Source organism: Nyctibius grandis, chromosome W, assembly GCF_013368605.1.
Source record: "Nyctibius grandis isolate bNycGra1 chromosome W, bNycGra1.pri, whole genome shotgun sequence".
NCBI lineage: Eukaryota > Metazoa > Chordata > Aves > Nyctibiiformes > Nyctibiidae > Nyctibius > Nyctibius grandis.
The window spans coordinates 5929770-5951379 of record NC_090694.1 but is presented as its reverse complement, the minus strand read 5'-3'; the positions used below and the strand labels follow the sequence as shown (position 1 = coordinate 5951379).

At 43.1% G+C, this 21610-nt stretch overlaps 1 protein-coding gene across 2 annotated transcripts in view; it reads left to right on the top strand.

The window, feature by feature from the left end:
• Nucleotides 1-10029: 10029 nt before the first annotated feature.
• The window catches only part of LOC137675690 (adenomatous polyposis coli protein-like), a 256623-nt gene continuing 245042 nt past the window's right edge, over nucleotides 10030-21610 (top strand). For both annotated transcript variants that reach the window (XM_068421865.1, XM_068421864.1), the window contains exon 1: nucleotides 10030-10067. The gene's annotated coding sequence lies outside the window, so the exon portion shown is untranslated. The remainder of the gene's footprint in view (nucleotides 10068-21610) is intronic.

Genomic DNA, 21610 nt, shown 5'->3' with positions numbered 1-21610 from the left:
CTTCACTTTTTGTTGGCAGAACTGCAGTTTTGATGGAGATGCTCGGTGACCTTTTGTAACCAACTTATTACATAAATATTGAGTGTCTGTAACACAATCCTTCCTTGAATGACATGTTAACAATAGATTATCTACATATTGTATTAATTCAGCCAAATCTCCTTTCAAAATTTGGGAGAATATTGTTGGTGAGCTTGTAAATCCCTGGGGTAACTGAGTCCAGGTTAATTGTTTCCCTTGCCAAGAGAAGGTAAATATGTGCTGGCTTTCCTCAGCCACAGGTATGTTAAAGAAAGCTCCAGTCAAATCCAGTACAGTGTAAAATTTTCCCCAAATAGGTATTTGAGTAATAATCAAATTTGGATCAGGTACAACTGGATGGGGAACAATTACAAGTTCATTTACTGCCTTTAAATTTTGTACAAATCTATATTCTGGATCCCCATCTTTATCAAATCGGTGTTTACTAACCGGGAGTATAGGTGTATTAAAAGAACTTTGACATTCTTTTAAAATCCCTTTTTCCAAAAATGATTTTATTTGTTTTCCAATACTTGGGATGGCTTCTGCCACAATTGGGTATTGTCTAATAGAAGGGGGAGTCCCTCCTTTTGTTTTAATCACTACTGGTACTGCAGATTTTAACAGTCCAATCTCATCTCTGGAGAGACTCCATAATTTTTTAGGTACATCTTTTAATTCTTTCGTGATTTTAAGCTCACCTTCTTGAATTTCTACAGTTTGCATTCCCATTATGATTAATCAAATTCCTTTGGGTTCCCAATTCTTGCAATAAATCTCTCCCAAATAGTGAAATAGCAGAAGTTGGTGAGATAACAAATCGATCCCATATCAAATGATCATTAAAAACAACAGGGAGTGGAAGAGAAACTGGTAACTTATCTTCACCCAAAACCCCAGTAACCTTTATAAATTCATCAGATAACTGATACATGAAAATTTAACAATGATAAAGTTGCCCCAGTGTCATTTAAGAACTTAATAGGAATGCCATTTACCTTAGCTGTGATAAATCCCTCATTATCTACCTTAATCCCAGAGTCTCGACCCATAAATTTCTTAGCGAGAATGTGGACGCTCTGGTCTTTCTGCTCCGTCTCTTCCACCGTTGTTAGAGGTTGGTCTCAGAGGATAAAACCGTATTATGTGTCCTAAGTTACCACAGTAAAAACATTCAGGAGTATCAGTTCAAGAGGGAATGAATCTTTGTCTTCCTTGGTCTCCCCTTCCACGACCTCGTGAAAAACCTCTTCCTCTGCCGCGTTGGTAATTCTGTATAATTGCAGCTGCTAAAAGGTTGATATCTCTCTTGCGCTCCTTTCTCTCTTTCTTTGATCTTGTTTCTTTTGCTCTTCACTTCTCCCATCATATATAAATGTGGCAATACTAAGAATCTTTGTGAGGTTTTCGCCTTGCCACCCTAGCATGTTTCTTAAAATATTTATTAATATCAGGTGCAGGTTGATCCACAAATGCACTGATTGCAAGGGGTTCCTGAAAATTGTCCCTTGTCATTCCTCCATATTTCAGGAGAGTAGCTTTTAATCGACTCCAGTAATCACTGGGATGTTCATCAGGTTTTTGCCTACATTCCATCACCTTTGTCCAGTTAGTAATTTTTTTTCGCCAGTTTGGAAAACAGCCTCCACCAGTTGTTGTAAGGCATCTCATTGGAGTCTGGCGCCATCCTCAGTGGCCAAATTCCAATTTGGCTTTTGATTGGGCCAGGGCTGTAGCCCTTAAGCTTGACCTCTTTGTGCAATTTCCCGATTTTTTGACAGATTTTTTTTCTCTCTTCTGCTGTAAAGAGCTCTCTCATGAGGGTCTTTACATCATTCCAATTTGGAGAATAATCAGCAAAAATGCCAGATAGCATCTGTGTGAGCCGACACAGGCAGGACGCAGGAACAGCCACAAGACCACGGATAAAATGCAAAGAGCAAATTTATTCCAGTTACCTCGCAAACCGGGGGATCTCCGAAGCAGCACCCGGGGCAAAGGCATGCAAGCAGGGATGCAGGCACCGCAGAGCTCGGTTCCTGCTAGACAGAGAGTGAGAGAGATTCTAGGCCTGCTGCTTTCGCCTGTATATTAGGGGTTTCTTGCAGGCAGCAGTTTTCCCCTGTGCCCTCACAGCAGGGCAGGAATCTCAGGCATGAACAATTAGGTGCCCTGAGTCTTATCACAGGCCTATGTTATCTGAATGCAGATGCTCTACTTGTCCAGCACACAAGACTAAACAACAGTTACTAGTATGATATATGTGTTTTTCGATACCCCAGGTGCAAGTCACTTGAGCGTGTTTACAATCCTCCTCGCCAGTAGGCAAGGCGATGGGGCCATCAAGTGGCAGGATGGCTGCCATCAGATCCCAAGGCATGTGAGCAACAAAATAACAGCCATGTCTCTACCAACTAACAAAAAGGAGACACAAGCTTTCCTAGGCGTAGTAGGCTTCTGGAGGATGCACATTCCCCATTAGTCAGATTGTGAGCCCTCTCTAGGAAGTAACTTGAAAGAAGAATGACTTTAAATGGGGCCCTGAGCAACAACAGGCTTTCGAGCAAATTAAACAAGAGATAGTCCATGCAGTGGCCCTTGGACCAGTCCAGATGGAACCAGAAGTAAAGAATGTCCTCTATACTGCAGCTGGGGAGAACGGTCATACCTGGAGCCTCTGGCAAAAGGCACTGGGGGAGACTCGAGGTTGACACCTGGGGTTTTGGAGTTGGGGATACAGAGGATCAGAGGACCGTTATACTCCAACAGAAAAAGAGATACTGGCAGCCTAAGGAGGAGTTGGATCTGCCTCAGAAGTAATTGGCACTAAGGCACAGCTCCTTCTGGCACCCAGATTGCCAGTGTTGAACTGGATGTTTAAAGGAAAGACCCCCTCTACACATCATGCAACTAATGCCATGTGGAGTAAGTGGGTTGCGTTGATTACTCATCAGGCCTGAATAGGGAATCTTAATCACCCAGGAATTCTGGAAGTAATCATGGATTGGCCAGAAGGCAAAGATTTTGGAATGGTGCCAGAGGAGGAGGTCATGTGTGCTAAAGAGGCCCCACCATACAATAGACTGTCAGTAAATGAGAAGCATCATGTCTTGTTCACCAATGGATCTTGCCACATTTTAGGCAAGCAGTGAAAGTGGAAAGCTGCTGTGTGGAGTCCTATGCAATGAGTGGCAGAAGCAGCTGAGGGAGAAGGTGAGTTGAGTCAGTATGCAGAAGTAAAAGCCATCCATCTGGCTCTAGACATTGCTGAGTGAGAAAAATGGCCAGTATTCCACCTGTATACTGACTCATGGATGGTAGCAAATACCCTGTGGGGATGGCTGAAGCACTGGAAGAAAAACAACTGGCAGCGCAGAGGCAAACCCATCTGGGCAGCCAAATTGTGGCAGGATATTGCTACTCAATGAGAGAAGCTGGTTGTGAAGGTATGTCACGTAGATGCTCATGTACCAAAGAGCAGAGCCACTGAGGAACAACAAAACAACCAGCAGGTGGATCAAGCTGGTAAGATCAAAGTGGCTCAAGTAGATTTGGACTGGCAGCATAAAGGTGAACTATTTTTAGCTTGGTGGGCCCATAATACATCAGGCCATCAAGGCAGAGATGCAACATATAGATGGGCCCGTTACCGAGGGGTGGATTTGACCATGGATACTATCACACAGGTCATCCACGAATGTGAAACATGCACTGCAATTAAACAAGCCACATGGCTCAAACCACTGTGGTATGGAGGACGATGGCTGAAATATAAGTATGGAGAGGCCTGGCAAATTGATTACATCTCGCTTCCACGAACCCACCAAGGCAAGCGCTACATGCTCACAATGGTGGAAGCAAGTACCGGCTGGTTGGAAACATACCCCGTGCCTCACACCACTGCCTGTAACACTATTGTGGGCCTTGAAATGCAGATTTTGTGGTGACATGGCACTCCAGCAAGAACTGAGTTAGACAAGGGGACTCATTTCCAAAATAGCCTCATAGACACCTGGGCTAAAGAGCATGGTATTGAATGGATATATCACATCCCCTACCATGCACCAGCTGCTGGGAAAGTTGAACCATGTAATGGGCTGTTGAAGACAGCACTTAAAGCAATGGGTGATGGGACTTTCAAAAACTGGGATGAACACTTAGCAAAGGCCACCTGGTTAGTTAATACCAGGGGATCTATCAACCGGGCTGGTCCTGCTCAATCCGAACTCTTGCGCACTGTAGAGGGGGATAAAATCCCTGTGGTTCATGGAAGAAATGTGTTGGGGAAAACAATTTGGATTACTCCTGCCTCGAGCAAAGGCAAACCCTTGCGTGGAATTGCTTTTGCTCAAGGACTTGGGTGCACCTGGTGGATGATGCAGGAGGATGGGGAAGTTAAATGTGTACCCCAAGGAGATTTGATTCTGGGCGAGAATAGCCAATAACTGTATGATGCTTGTCCTGGTTTGGCCTAAACCAGGCCGATTTTCCTTTCAGTGATTTTTACTTTCAGCTAAGTCTCCTCTAAGTAACTGCACTTTCTGAAACTAACTGCATGTTTTGCAGACAGTGTCTGCTTCTAGGACTGATAACGCTCAAAGTTTGTAGTTATCGCTGAGGCACCGGTAGGGATGTTGTGCAGTAAGGCTCTTGCTGTACTTAGTCTTAGAGAAACCAAGGTCACTGCTGAATTCCTCACTGCTTACGAGTGAAGAGCCGAAGGGGGGTCGCAGCTGCAGGGGGGAGCGGACAGGGCAGGTGACCAAAAATTGACCAACGAGGGTATTCCATCCCATACACGTCATTCTCGGTATAAAGCAGGGGGATCACGAGGGTCTCGCTCTCTTTCTGCTATGGCCGGTGTCCAAGGAGGACTCCGTCTGTTTTCCTGCTGCCCCCGATCCCGATCCGTGCATTCCTGAATCCAGCGCTCGACCGTCGCTAGGCCCAGCCTGGGCCTTCCCGGAGCCTGCCCTGCAGTGCCGGTGGTGACGTGGCTGACTTCAGGGGAGCTCGATCTTGGTTTTGTATATATATTTGTATATATTTGATTATTTCTATTATTATTATTATACTCTTTTCCATTATTATAGTTTATTAAAACTGTTTTAACTTTCCAACCCGGAAGTCTCTCTCCCTTTTCCCTTTCCCTTTCCCTTTGGGGGGGGGGGGGGGATAACAGAGAGCATCTGCCACAGGTTTAATAGCTGGCCCAGCTTTAAACCGTGACATGCTAAGTGTCATTTATTATAGTAAGAATCACCCCAGACCTTGAACATGGGCTGCAGCAGATACATGCATTGCAAGATCAAGATGCAATACACCATCCTGCTGTGCCCAACTTCAAGAGTCCATAACACTGTATTGAGGCCTGGTTCCAAGCTGCTAACTGAGTGGATCCCACACCAATGTTTTTCCTGCCTTGAGAAATATTCTGAGAAATGGAACCCATGGATTTGGACTGAATTGATTCAATGGACTTCTTGGAAAAAATGCCCCATGGACTGGAGAGAGTATCTGTGTGGATGTATATGTATGTTGAGGGATGGGGAAAATATTAGTGACTTGATGTAAATGATATAGAATAAGGGGTGGAATCCTGTCCTGGTTTCACTGGGATTTGGTTTCAGTTTGTGGCCAGGCATGGTGATCAAGGCCCTTAGCAGTTAAATGCAGGGCAGCTGACCCAGGCTGGCCCACAGGTGTATTCTATAGCATTGATATCAAGCTCACTATAAAAGGGAGGGTTTGCAAAGAAAAGTTCTTTGTCTTCTTCTTGCCTTTCTTGTCTTCTTTTTTTTTCCTTGTTGTGATTCTTGGAGCAACTTGCTAGTGATCTGTGGATAAGTATCCTGTTGTCTGTTTTGTGTTGTCATTTATATTGATTTCTTCATTTCATTAAAATCTGGTTAATTTCAACCTACAAGTCTCCCTCCTTTTCCCAATTCTGTTTCTCATTTGGGGAAGGGACATTGGGTGAGAGAAAAGCTGTTATTGTTTAGCCCCAGGTGTGGGCTAAATGAAGACACCCTTCCTGGAGGTTTGACTGGTGGGTCTCAGGACCAAGATAGTCACAGTACAGCTGAGGGTTGCTCCCTTCCTCCTGGTAACCTTGGAGAAAGGCTTCTAGGCAGTGCTTTGGGGAGGCTTTAGCCAGGGCTAGACTCTGTTGCATGGGAGCTGCTTTCAGCTGAGGCTCTGATGCTTGGTCCCTGCCTGAACTCCAGCTCCTTCTGCATCATAGCCCTGACTCTGCCTGGCTATGGGCCCTGTTAATCTGGACCTGGACCCTGACCTGTGGGCTGACTTCCCAGACTGACCCTGGCCCTGCCTCATCACTATGGTCCTGCCTGGTCATTACTGGGCTGTGTCTGTCCCTGGTTCCTCTCATCAGATCTGATCCTGAATCCCACTTGCAGTCTGACATCCCTTGGCCTGTCCCCATCCCCATAGAGGTACCTGATGCCCTGGCCTGGGGGCTGCCCTGCTCCCTTGTTTGAAACAGTGGGACATGCCCTGGCTACTGAGGCCCTGCCCTGCTGGATCCTTGGTCTCCAAGGAGCAGACAGCCCTCCTGGGGTCCTGACAATTCCAAGTGTTTAAAATACTATGTGAACTGTAGTAGGTTAGTGTCTTTAAGAGTTTCAAATATGTTGTTATACAGTGATCAAATCAAAGATAAATAGATATACTTTGCTTCCTAATACACTCTTCTATGATAAATGTCCACTGTAAATTACTGATTATTATATGACCTTAAGTAAATGAATTGCGTAAATGAAGGAAGCTTTGCTACCACACAAACCTTTTCACTAAGCTTATCAAGAAACATCTTGACTCTAACCATATAATTTTTTCCTCAAAATTTGCTACCTGTATGAGTGATGTAGTTGTATTCATGGAGTTTTAGTTCAGGCAGTTTTCAAAGATTTGTTCAAAATACTTGTGCTAGTTTTGGCTGGGATAGAGTTAATTTTCTTCATAGTAGCTAGTATGGGGCTATGTTTTGGATTTGTGCTGGAAACAGTGTTGATAATAGAGGGGTGTTTTTGTTATTGCTGAGCAGTGCTTACACAGAGTCAAGGCCTTTTCTGCTTCTTACATCACCCCACCAGGGAGTAGGCTGGGGGTGCACAAGAAGTTGGGAGGGGACACAGCCAGGACAGCTGACCCCAACTGACCAAAGGGATATTCCATACCATATGATGTCATGCTCAGCAATAAAACTAGGGGGGGAGGTTGGCAGGGAGGCTGCTGCTCAGGGACTGGCTGGGCATCGGTCATTTGGTGGTGAGCAATTGTTTTCATTTGCATCACTTGTCTTGGGTTTTATTTCTTTCTCTCTGTTATTTTCCTTTTCCTTACAATGTATTATTATTTTTTCCAATTATTAAACTGTTTTTATCTCAACCCACGAGTTTTCTCACTTTTACACTTTCGATTCTCTTCCCCCATCCTTTGTGGGGGGAGTGAGTGAGCAGCTGTGTGGTACTTAGTTGCTGGCTGGGGTTAAACCACGACAGTACTGCTTAGAGAGACTATGGCTATCTGGAAGTTTACATCAGCACTGTAAATACTGTTACTACCAGTGGACTAATGATGATAGACTTTCAGAAAGAATGAATACCTAGTGCAGAGATGGCCATGGGTGTAGCCATTTGACCTCACTGATACTGACACATTAGTTTAAATGGAGTTATATCTGGCTTAGATCTGGTAATTCAGGCCCCAGAGCTTTTTTCCCAAGGAAACAGTAGCAGCATTTCAGATAAAAATCACACAACCGAGAGTACACTGATGATAGTAAGAATCAGAAATGTCAAAATTTCAAATTACAAAAGTTATGTCCTTTACACAAGATCATCTACCTGTGTAGATACTTGGATAGCTTGCTAAATGTTTTTGACTTTTATTATTTGCATTAATTTCTTGCATTATTGTATTTTATTATGTACTGACATATGAGATGATTCATATGTTTTCAATTAAAAATTAGACATTTAAGTCTAAGTTGGTCTGTCTAGACTCCCTTTCTAATTAGTGGAAAAACCAGGTAACTCTAGAGGGTAATTTATCTTAAATGTCTAAAGATTAATTACCCCATGGGGTATCTTTGATGTGGCTTCAGATGCCTAAAATGAATCTTACCCAAGGTGTCCAAAACCATGTCCTATCCAAACAGCAAACTGTATTCTCTGCTATATTTATTTGAATTTTACAGATATTAAGGCTTAATATGGATATAATTATTATAATATGTTTGCATGCTGTATAAGCATGCAAACACTGAAAAGTATTGCTCCATTCCTCTCTTCTCACTGACTTGCTGGATTGACTACTGGAGGAGGGTTCCAATATGTGGAGAAAGGGGATATGATAAATCTCAATTTAGACACGCTTCAGCTTCCATACCTCATTGCATGTGTGTATGCATCTCTGCCAGAGCAAATTGGCTTTTTGTAGCCTATCTGTCCTCCGCCTGACAGTACTTCATTCTCCATAACCAAGTCAGGCAACCTTTCCAGGATTACTTATGTTTTGCTGTGTTGTGGGGTTGATCCTGGCCAGCAACTAAGCACCCACCAGCTACTCATTCCTGCAGCAGGATGGGGGTGTAAAAGTCAGTTCCTCGCCTGCTGAGGAGAGAGGCAAGGATGCTTAGCATAGAATTACCATGGGAATTTATTCTTTTAAATTTTAGCTATGCGCATAGCGGTGCCACAGCCTAATGCATGGGGGACCCTGATACAGAGGAAAGCAGGGTTTATATATGTTACAATACAGTAGTGTGGACCAATCAAATTACTCATGTTAAGGAGTGGGCTAATCAGTTACTATTGTTCGTGTAATTGGTATGTACTTGTCCCATGTGGGATCAGTACATGCTTGTCCTGTGCAGGTGGTACAGACATATGGTCAGTGGTGTGTTAATCCTCATTGTTCTAAACCGATGTCCCATGTAGGTGAGGGGGTTTATCCTGGATTCTGGTCGATTGCAGTTCTGGCTGTGGTTATATGCCTGGTTCCATTGAAGAGTTAATCTTCTATTGTTTTGTCGTTGGTATGGGGTGTTCTCAGCTGGCAAGAGCTGGCTTAGGTTGCGTCTTTGGGTCATATCGACCCTGAGGTAAAAGCTCATAGTCTCAGGTCGTGTTCATTCTTCTAAGCAAGTCATATTGTAGTTAGCATCTTGTCTTTCACAGGAGAGAATCAGAAGGCAATCACTCACAACCTCCCACAAGCAGGCTGATGCCCAGCCAGTCTCTGACCAACAGCTACCTTAGAATACAACACCACCCCCTGCTGCCATTGTTGTGTTGATGTTGTGGTTTGTTTGGTGGGTTTTTTTTGTGGTTTTTTTTTTTCTTTTTTTTTTAATTGAGCTTTAGGTTATTGGTATGGAATATCCCTTTGGCCAATTCAGGTGAGCTGTCACAGCTGTGTCCCCTCCTAACCTCTTGCCCACCCCCAGCCCACTTACTGGGGGCAGGGTGGATAGAGTGAGAAACAGGGAAAGCTTTGATGCTGTGCAAGGACTATTCAGTAATAGCCAAAGCACTGGTGGTGTTATCAACACTGTTTTAGCCACAAATCCAAAACACAGCACTACACAGGCAGCTGTGAAGAAAGTTAACTCCATCCCAGCCACACCCAGTACATGCTGTTCCTATTTGATTACCGTTTAGGGCTCTCACCATCTGGCAGCTTTGTCCTGCCAGCACAGCCCAGCCCAGCCCAGCCCAGCCTGCATATCTCCAGGTCTCCCTGTGAGAAAAGGAGCTCGCCGCACTCAGCACCTGCTCCAGCCCCACGCCACAGCCAGGAGCCACGAAAACGGCTGGTGGCGGGGAACGGCCACCCTGCCACACCCTTCACCCCACCTCCGCAGCGGCCCACCCCTCACAGCAGGTGTGTGCCAAGAGAAGGGAGCAGAGGAGTTAAGGCCCTCGCGCATGCGCGCCTCCGCTGCAGAAGCTGTGGTTCCCTCGGTTGCGCCTGCGCGCGCATCGTGGGCAAGATGGTGGTGGGGACATCAGTCCGAGGAAGTGAGTGAGGGGTGTGTCTGGGGTGTTGGGTTTGTGGGTCTTGGCTCGGGTGTGTCTGAGGGATGCTACTGATGGGGAGGGGTTGAGCCTCTGTAGAAGCTGGTGAGGCAGCCGGGGCTGACTAGAGCCTGTTGGAGGGATGAGGAGCTGGGGAGACGGGTCAGGGACCAGCCCTCACCGATAAGGAAGAGGGGTGGCTGCTGGGCCCCTGCTCCTTATGCGCGCCCGGGCCCTCCGACTGCTGCTTCACGCTCTCTGAGGGGCGCCGCCTTTGTCTTTGTGGGTCTGTGGCGGTGGGAGGAGTCGGAGGAATCGTGGCGGCGGCGCTGCTGCTGCTGCTGCTGCTGCTGCTGCAGCAGCTACGGGGTGGGAGAGTGCGGCAGGCAGGTGAGTACCCGTCGGTGGAAGAGCTGGCCCCTGATGGGCACCGCCCGCTTCCCCGGGCAGCAGTCATTCCCCTTCCCTTTTCCCGGGCAGTACCCGCCAGTGGTAGCCCACTTCACACACACCCCCGCCCCCCCCGCCGTCCCTGTCTCCGCTTCGGCCGGCTGTCGTTTCGGACTTACACTATGACTGTCCTTCCCGGGTGCACTGGCTGACAGCACAGTAGTTCTTCGCTAAATGGCCCCTTCAGAAAATGGAGGAGCGAACTCGTCTCCGCGGTAGTGGCCTTGGGGATGCTGAACTGCGAGGCAGGACGGGGGAAGGATGGATTTGAACTAGGCATCAGTCTGGGAAAGACATGCGTGCTTCCTGAAGTTGCCTGCTCCTGTCCCTTGCCTTCTGTTTTTCTGTGATCTGACTAGATTGTCACTGCTCTGGGATAGGGGCTGTCTCCTGTGGGCGCTGCCCCTCATGCAGTAGGAGTCTGATCTTGTAGGTGTTAAGTAATAAAGCTATTGCTAGCTTTTTAGCTGTAAAATGTGAGTTGACTTTATTTGATGCTTTTATACTTTAAAATCGGACCAAAAGTTTGCAGATATTTGATAGCTAAGATACTGCTAGAATACAAAGGCAATAGTAGTAAGGCACACAAACTATCTTCTTTCTTCTGTGAAAAGATATTTATATTTCAAGTCCTTAACCTGTAAAACCTTTCTGTAACTGTTAGATTAGTCTTTGACTTCAGAGCTCTCTAGTAGGGGTTATTTCTTCTGTTATGTTTTCTCTCTAACCTCTTATAATGAGGGGTGGATCTGTGCAGGTATGTCTGACTACACCCTCAGTTTATGAAGTCATTCTTGCTCCAAGTGCCATTTATAGCTTCAGAAGTGATTGAATGTAAAGCAGAATAATTCAGAATTCTATAAAAGTCAGTTTCATTGTGGAGCTACAGGGGAAGGGAGGAGTGAAGATGCAAGTGTATTAAACTACATAACTGACTTGTTTGTTGCACCCAATAATAATAATAATGACCTCTGTGATAGTAGTGGCTTGTAAAACTGGGAAGACAGGTAACTGGTAAAACTGTGACAAAAACTTTTAACTTTTCTAAAAATAAAATTTCTGCAGAAATTTTGATTTCATGTGTTGGCTCTACCAACTACTAATCAATAAGAGAAGACTTCTGTGTACCAGTGGAGAAGCACATCTTTGAAAGCTTTGCTTCAGGAGGTTATGTCCGAATTGATATTGATATCAGAGGGTTTAGTAAAAGTAGGCCTCAGAGCAGGCCCTAAAAGGCCTACTCTGTGTAACCTTTAGACAGAATCAACCTTCCTTTCAGTAATTTTCCTTTCAGCTAAAATAACTACATTCTGAAAATAACTGCATGTTTTGCAGACAGTGTCTGCTTCTGGGACTGATAACTTAAAGTTATATCTATCACTGACTCTTGTTTGCACTTATTCTTAGAGAATCCAAGGTCTCTGTTAAATTCCTCGCTGATTACAAAGAAGGGCCAAAGATAAACAAGACTGTGAACAACATCTTTGTAGTGTCTAAAATGACTTGATTCATAGCTCTGACACCAGGAGTAGAGATAAATCCTCTAAGAACCAGAACAGTATCTTCTCCTCGGAGCCACCTGCATGTGTCAACAGAAAGGCCTCAACCATGCTTGCACAGAAGTGGGGTCATACAGTGGACAGCATAACTATTGGGTGATTACGACCACCAGAGCCCACCCAAGACCCCTTCCCCAATTTAGTATGCATGCGCAAAGACATTACATAATGTATTAGCATATTGTCTTGGTTTCATTGGGATTTTGTTTCAGTTTGTGGACAGCCATGGTGATCAAGGCCCTTAGCAGTTAAATTCTGGGCCACTGACCCTGGCTGGCCCACAGGTGTATTCTATATCATTAACATCAAGCTCACTATAAAAGGGAGGGCTTACTGGGTAGAGGTGGGGTTCTTTCTGTTCTCCTTGCATCTTCTCCCTTCTGCCTCACTTCCAATGACTGTAATTCCTGGAGCAACTTGCTGGTGCTCTGTAGATAAGTATAGTTTTGTCTCTTTTGTGTTGTCGTTTATATTGATTTCTTCATTTCTTTAAATCTGGTTAACTTCAACCTACAAGTCTCCCTCCTTTTCCCAATTTCCTTTCTCATTTGGGGAAGGGACATTGGGCGATAGAAAAACTGTTTAATGTTTAGCCCTGGGTGCAGGCTAAATGAGGACACATGCATAAGGTTTCTTGCAATAGGTGGGCTTTTCTTGGGAATTATGTGAATATTCATTTTTCTATAATGTATATAATGAGTGTGCTTTTGTGACTTGGTGGACATGTTAGGTGGAGCAATCCCCCATGTCCCTCAGCCGAATAAAGTAATGCCTGCTCGTTAATGCTAAAACCCGGCGTTAAGGAGTCTTACTTCTGATTTCGGTGACAATATCACTACTAGAAATAATGCTTTGGTAAGTTAGAACTCCTGTAAGGGTTGATTAAGATTGTCACTAATTGAAATGACAAACAGAACTTTTTCTCCTATTGTTTTCAGATGCTGTAATCTTATTTCTAAACTGTTTGACAAAAATTGTATGCCAAATGTTTTCATCCAATTCTAAGCACTCAAGAAATATTAGTCTTATTAAAGTGAACGTCAGGAGGTTGTTGTAATGCTTCAACTTCCTTGTTGTGATGAAGGCTATTTATAGACTATTTCTGCTCAATGAAAAGGACTTTGCAATTACAAGTACTTTCCTTGAATGTTTTATGTTCCAAAATATAAATGGGTTACTTAGTAAAAAGTATTTATACTTAGTGGTATAATGGTGGGGGGGTGAACTAAACTCAGGAAATGCAAATGGTGGCATAGATGATGATGATTTTTTTTTTTATTTATTTCTGAATAAATAATAAATTTTTTCGGTGTGCCCAGCTCGCTCCCTGAAATGCCTGTACACCAATGCACGCAGCATGGGGAATAAGCAGGAGGAGTTAGAAATCCGTGTTCGGTCGGGGGGCTATGATCTAGTGGCAATTACTGAGACTTGGTGGGACGCCTCGCATGACTGGAATGTGGTCATGGATGGCTATGTCCTGTTCAGGAAAGACAGGCCGCTAAGGAGAGGTGGTGGAGTTGCTCTTTATGTGAGTGAGCAGCTAGAATGTATTGAGTTCTGTCCAGAGGCAGATCAGGAGCAAGTTGAGAGTTTGTGGGTGCGAATTAAGGGGCAGGCTGGCAGGGGTGATACTGTTGTGGGTGTCTATTACAGGCCACCTGATCAGGATGAGGAGGGTGATGAGGCCTTCTACAGGCAGCTGAGAGCAGTCTCGCAATTACAGGGCCTGGTTGTTGTGGGGGATTTCAACTACCCTGATATTTGCTGGGAGGCCTACTCAGCCAGCCATCCCCAGTCCAGGAGGTTCCTCCAGTGCATTGATGATAACTTTCTGATGCAAATGGTGGATGAGCCAACTAGGAGAGGAGCGCTGCTGGATCTGATCCTCACTAACAAGGAGGGTCTGGTTGAAGAGGTGAAGGTTGAGGGCAGCCTTGGTTGTAGTGACCATGAGATGGTAGAGTTCAGGATCTCATGTGGCAGGAACAGAATAGCTAGCAGAATCACAACCCTGGACTTCAGGAGGGCCAACTTTGGCCTTTTCAAGCAATTGCTAGGGGAAATCCCATGGGACAGGGTACTAGAAGGTAAGGGGGCCCAAGATAGTTGGTTAGCATTCAAGGACTGCTTCTTCCGAGCTCAAGATCAGAGCATCCCAACAGGTAGGAAGTCAAGGAAGGGTACCAGGAGACCTGCATGGTTAAACAGGGAACTGCTGGGCAAACTCAAGTGGAAGAAGAGGGTGTACAGATCGTGGAAGGAGGGGCTGGCCACTTGGGAGGAATATAAGTCTGTTGTCAGAGGATGTAGGGAGGCAACTAGGAAAGCTAAGGCCTCCTTGGAATTAAACCTTGCAAGAGAGGTCAAGGACAACAGAAAGGGCTTCTTCAAATACATTGCAGGTAAAGCCAACACTAGAGGCAATGTAGGCCCACTGATGAATGAGGTGGGGGCCCTGGAGACAGAGGATAAAAAGAAGGCGGAGTTACTGAATGCCTTCTTTGCCTCTGTCTATACTGCTGGAGGCTGTCCTGAGGAGCCCCGGACCCCTGAGGCCCCAGAAGAAGTCAGGATAGAGGAGGAATCTGTCTTGGTAGATGAGGACTGGGTCAGGGACCAATTAAGCAACCTGGACATCCATAAATCCATGGGCCCTGATGGGATGCACCCGCGGGTGCTGAGGGAGCTGGCGGAAGTCATTGCTAGGCCACTCTCCATCATCTTTGCTAAGTCGTGGGCAACGGGAGAGGTGCCTGAGGACTGGAGGAAAGCGAATGTCACTCCAGTCTTCAAAAAGGGCAGGAAGGAGGACCCGGGTAACTATAGACCGGTCAGCCTTACCTCTATCCCCGGAAAGGTGATGGAGCAACTTGTTCTTGGTGCTGTCTCTAGGCACATCAAGGATAGGGGGATCATTAGGGGCACTCAGCATGGCTTCACCAACGGGAAGTCTTGCTCAACCAACTTGATAGCCTTTTATGAGGACATAACCCGGTGGACAGATGATGGTAAAGCTGTGGATGTGGTCTATCTCGATTTCAGTAAAGCGTTTGACACGGTCTCCCACAGCATCCTCGCAGCTAAACTGAGGAAGTGTGGTCTGGATGATCGGGTAGTGAGGTGGATTGTGAACTGGCTGAAGGAAAGAAGCCAGAGAGTAGTGGTCAGCGGGACAGAGTCCAGTTGGAGGCCTGTGTCTAGCGGAGTTCCGCAAGGGTCGGTTCTGGGACCAGTTCTATTCAATATATTCATTAATGACTTGGATGAGGGATTAGAGTGCGCTGTCAGCAAGTTCGCTGATGACACCAAACTGGGAGGAGTGGCTGACGCACCGGAAGGCTGCGCAGCCATTCAGAGAGACCTAGACAGGCTGGAGAGTTGGGCGGGGAGAAATTTAATGAAATATAACAAGGGCAAGTGTAGAGTCCTGCATCTGGGCAAGAACAACCCCATGTACCAGTACAAGTTGGGGACAGAGCTGTTGGAGAGCAGCGTAGGGGAAAGGGACCTGGGGGTCCTAGTGGACAGCAGGATGACCATGAGCCAGCAATGTGCCCTTGTGGCCAAGAAGGCCAATGGCATTCTGGGGTGTATTAGAAGGGGTGTGGTTAGCAGGTGGAGAGAGGTTCTCCTCCCCCTCTACTCTGCCCTGGTGAGGCCGCATCTGGAATATTGTGTCCAGTTCTGGGCCCCTCAGTTCAAGAAGGACAGGGAACTGCTAGAGAGAGTCCAGCGCAGAGCCACGAAGATGGTTAAGGGGGTGGAACATCTCCCTTATGAGGAGAGGCTGAGGGAGCTGGGTCTCTTTAGCTTAGAGAAGAGGAGACTGAGGGGTGACCTCATTAATGTTTATAAATATGTAAAGGGAAAGTGTCATGAGGATGGAGCCAGGCTCTTCTCAGTGACATCTCTTGACAGGACAAGGGGCAATGGGTGCAAGCTGGAGCACAGGAGGTTCCACTTAAATATGAGGAAAAACTTCTTTACGGTGAGGGTGACTGAACACTGGAACAGGCTGCCCAGAGAGGTTGTGGAGTCTCCTTCTCTGGAGACATTCAAAACCCGCCTGGACGCGTTCCTGTGTGATATGGTCTAGGCAATCCTGCTCCGGCAGGGGGATTGGACTAGATGATCTTTCGAGGTCCCTTCCAATCCCTAATATTCTGTGATTCTGTGAACAGTGCAGTAGCAAACACTATGGAGCATGAGAATGTGTCTTAGCAAATGTAATGAAATACATGCTCACATACATGAAGTTTTGATACATAGATATCTGTTATATATAGTGCTTGTCAAGTAACTAAGATAACAAAGTTTCCTTAGAATATCAAACTAACACCCTCAAGGATGTGCTGTGCTACCAGGTGCACAGAACTTTAGATACTGTTTTGGTCAGTACCAGTACTAAACTAATAGTTGTTAGTCCAAGTGAACTCCTGTATCTTGCACTTACAGTACCTTGTGGATGCTTTCAAAAGATATTTTTTTTAATATATATATACACATATGCATGTGTATATACTTTTTTACTTTTGTAAAGACTTCTAGAGCCTTCTTATATCTACTTAATCTTTTGTGTGAGGGAGTTGTATCCTTCCACAATCATATCAATACTAAATAAAACTTTTTTTTAAATTCTATAATGATCAAGTGGAGGAAAACTAGATCTGGCTAACTTTTTTTTGGCTAGACTCTGAAAATTCTTACTTTGAATAAAACCAAAATAGTTTGGATTGTTTTATATTTTTTATATATATATATAAAATATAATATATATATATTATATAACTTGTCCTGTTTGTTTCAGGAAGCTCAGTAACAATAGAATTTTTCATGCAGATGTTAACGTGTTTTTTGAAATACTTTACGTTAGCAAGTTGTTATGAAGTATCATGACTGGCATGTGAGAGCATACAGTTGGTTTAGTATAGTGTGCAAGTTACTGTTTTTCACCACTATGTTATAGAATTTTTCATAGCATTATATAGTAGAAATTAATGAATTCCAGAAAACTCTCTCACGCCATCTGAAACGGAGGCCTCGCCATTCTCCTTCGAGTTGTCCCAATTTAATTTGGGCAGTAGAAAGCTATGTCTCTTTTCTGTTTCAAACTACTGTGTTTTCACAGTGTATTTCTAGTAGCTTGTATGACGATGAATAATGAATGAATGGACTGAAATTAGATAGCTAAACAACTTGGCAAGTCATTTTAATGAGGATATCAGGATTTTGAATGGTAAAATAAAATCCTGTGACGCACCTGAATTTAGCTTTTAATGAAGCCTCTATTGTAGGTTTAAAAAAAGCAACCTGACCTTACTAAATGAATGTAGGAGGACTCAGCTTGGAAATGGCAATCTGGTAGTTGTAACTGATCTTTAAATGGATCTTCTAGTAGTTTGCTGTTTGAATTCATATTATCTTCATTTATTACCAATAATAGGAAAGCAAAAGCACTGTATAAACTTAGTTTTGACCCCTGATTCACATACTTGACTTCTAGTGTTCTGCTATTTAATACCCCACACTGCTGTTTTTTTGGTCCTAATTTGGATTATGACTATAAATACCAGTTTGCTAAAATAGTGTTAAAAACCTGTGATAGTGACTTCAATAGCAACTGATGCTGTGCTGTTGTAGAATTCTATTTTGATTGTTGGATGGTAATCATTCAGTTTTAGTTGAAAGCTTGCATCAGGTGTAGCTGGAGGATGAAGCCACTAGGCAATAAGCATTCACTCAATGTCAGAGGCCTATATTGAGTGGGAGTGCTAATTTCTGTTAAAGCTTATGGGAGAGGTAGGCAGATGGAAAATTTAAAGAACAATACTTGTTTTGTCTTATCTGCATGTGCTACTATAATAGTACCTCTGATACTATTTGCTGGATATAGTCACAAAGCTAGTCTATGCTAATTTGACTCAACAGTCAAAGATTAATAGGGTTCCATGAGTATGTTTGTCTTCATTAGAGGATGATTGTTTTAATTATTGCTAGTGGAAGTAAGAAGTTTTCAAAAGTATGAACACTTTGAGACTAGAGATTATTTTTGCCTTTGTCATGTGGATTTTCAGAAGGTGAGTAGTAAAATTAAGTATACAAGAACATCTTTTTGAACTAGTTAATATAGTTGTATTAGAGCACGAATAGTTTGACTCCTATTGAAACAGTAAGCTAAAACACTACAGTTTGAGGCTAAATAGCATTTTGAAGTATTGTTCATAAGTATAATGCTATTTTTTTTTTTAGGGATGCATTTTAATCTCAAACTGATAGAACTGTTAATCTCTAATAGAAGAATAGACCTTATTTAGGTGGACTTGATAATTCAGCTTAAAAAGAATTTAGGTTTATGTGAAATAGGACAACAATACTGTTAATGCTGTGAGTTTTTTTTCTTAAGATATGAACTCTTTATTCTTATCCTGTAGTAGAATGCCAGTGGCACAATAAAACATCACTCAAGGCTTAGTTCACGTGATTGAATTGTGTGAAAGTTGCACACTTTCTGGAAAGCAGAGATCAATAAAATCTTTATTTGTGCAGTTAATGCTATGAGTGTTGCTTCCTTCAAATAGATTCCGAAAGGTGCCGAGTTTCACAAAACTGAATTTGGCTGTTAGTCGATTGGCCTTTTTGTAGTAACTGGTGTGTGGGGCGAACTGGAAGGAAACAAGAACTTCTCATTGTTGTATGACAGGAATGCAAAGAAATCATGAAAGCATAAATTGTGAGTTGACTATCCCTTTATTAATGGAAAAGGTTCTTGGGGTCACATGAGCTTTTTTTCCCTCTCCAAAATCCCTGCTGTGGTGATCCCACATAGCTGATGCCCTTTAAGTGGAAGAACAGCAGTTCAGAGTGTTTAAACTAAGCAATGTTTTTCTTGGTCATTTATATAAATAAAATATACATGAGAGCTTGGTGTGTTTAAATTTTATATAGGAACTTAGTTACCTTGCACATGTTTTTGTCAGCTCCCCCCTTTAAGCTAAGTTGGTCATATAAAGAGTTTTATGACTTCATGTTTGGCTGCTATTTCTTGGAGTAAGATTTTTCAGCTTTTTTAGTTATACTGTAAATTAAATTAAATGGATCAATAACAAGCATTTCCCTTAAGCACCCTGCCCCCCCCCCCCCCCCAAATTTCTTTTGTCACAGGCTCTACTGGAGTTTGCATTTGTATTGCAAACTTGCTGTTTAGGTAGTGGGAAGACTTTTATCAAATAAAATTATTTGAATGCCTGAGTAAGTGTGTCAGGATGGGATTTACAGCTATTAGATTGAACTGGATTCCTCTTGTTTTGGTTTGTCTCTTCACTTACGCATTTCTTTTTTTGCTATACAAGAGTGCCTTTCTCAACTGATTTTTGGGAATATGGGAAGATAAGTATTAGAGGAAATAAATATGTTGTGGACTGAGGCTCTCTGGTTATGTAAACAAGAACTGAGGTTCAAGCATGGTGGTGAAAATCAGAAGTACTGTAATATTAAACATATCCCTATAGCTTTAGTAGAAACCTGTTTGGTCACAGACTTCATATTCTGGTGTATATACCTGCACAGATCTCAATCCATATTGCTACTTCTGTTATCCTTGGAGAAATAGTAATCTTGAGTCATAGAAACAAATTGTTACTACATGAGAACTATTACTAGGGAGTCTGTCTATCTTAGTAGCTTTATGTAAAATGGCTTTGTATTGTATTTATTTCCACAAAACTTTAGGGTATTAATAAAAACAAGGAAATATGGCACATAGTGAGCAGAGATATTTTGTTGTAAAGAAGATTTCTTGTTTGTGGTTTTTATGAGGTTTTTCATAACTAGTCTTCATAATAAATTTGCAGTCTTCTCTGTTTAGGATAATTGATAGTTTTTTATAATATAACAATTATAACTATGGTTCTCCTATCTGTTAAAAGTAGCTGTTACTGCACTGTGGGTGTAAAGTTCTTGCTCACAATGTCTTATCTTGCAGCTGTTATCTGCTCTCGGAGAACAGATTGATTTGCCAACCTTGTGCTGTTTGATATGAATAATGTTACCTTTCATGCGAGTTGTACTTGGATTTGGAGTAGAATATAAGGAAATCTGTTAATGCTTAAAGGAGTAGTTATATGCTGTAATTAACAGAAACAAAGGAGTATGCTGCAGAACAAGCTGTATTGAAAAGTGTTCAGGGGAGTGAATATCTGTACTTATGTCAGTGGTTTCTTGGTTTTGGGGGTTTTAGTTATTCCTTCATCAAGGTAGACCCAAAGGCCAAACTTACTCCTGCTCCTTTACAAGCTGTGTGAGTATATGCTATTATAAGAGGACTATATATTGAAATGACTCTGTTCACATATGTGAGTTCTGTGTTGCAGAATTGGATAATCTTTTTCCATGGATATTTTGTACTTTTTTTAATATATAAACTACTTGCATATTAAATGCAAATTCTAGGAAGTCCATATTGTGTAGTTAACACTAATGTACCTTTCCTTGTTTGGACATGTGTGAGAGCATATGAACAATGTCTTGGGAAATAAATTTGCTGTGGTGATCCCCACTTAGTTGACTTGGAATTCAGTAGTTCAGAGAAAAGACTCATAGTTCCTAACTTTAAAAAAAAAAAAAAAAGAAATTTTATTTGGACATAATAAGAGTACTGTCCTGGACTGTAATAATTTCATTATTCTAGGAATTAAGCTTTTCTGAGGGCTATGGTATAAGAATTTGAACAGGTTATGTTCATGTTGTATAAGAATCAGTCATGTGACTTGTTATTCTAATAGATACTTTAATGATCAAGGTTTCTTCCAATAATGTTGAATAACAGCTTTTATTTGAATAATAACTGCTGTTAGACTGCTTGAAATACAGAAACATTTTTTGCATTTAAAAAAACCCCTTCTAGAATAAAAAAATGCTGTATTTTTGATTTATTTAATAATGCAATCCCTTCCTTGCTGACTTGAACTATCTGAAAAGAGAATATTAGCATAATTTTTAACTGTAGCAGTGTCAATTGACACTTCTATTGGCAAGTTATCTCCATTGCTTTGCGTATGTAGAATATCCCTTGGAATAGGGTAAGACTTATTCAACTGTGAAACAAGATATACCTTCTGAAAATGGAGCAAAATAGTTTGATCAAACAAGTTCAAAATGCCAGGGCCTCCTGGCATTTTTGCCTAAATTCATATTCATTGGGATGGACTGCTCTTGAGCTTGGAGGAGGTGATCCTTAACCAGCTTTCTTGGGCCCCCTCTTCCCTCCAGGGCCTTATCCCATGGGACTCTTCCAAGCAAATCCTTGGAGAGGCCAAAGTCTGCTCTCCTCAAATCCAGGGTTGTGAGTTTGTGTTGTGGTTTAATCTCAGCTGGTAACTAAGTACCACACAGCTACTTGCTCACTCCTCCCCTTCCCCGCAGTGGGATGGGGAAGAGAAGGGGGGGGGGCGAAGTTCAACTTGTAGGTTGATATAAGAAATAAAACCCAAGGAAGACAAGTGATGCACAATGCAATTGCACACCACCCGCTGACTG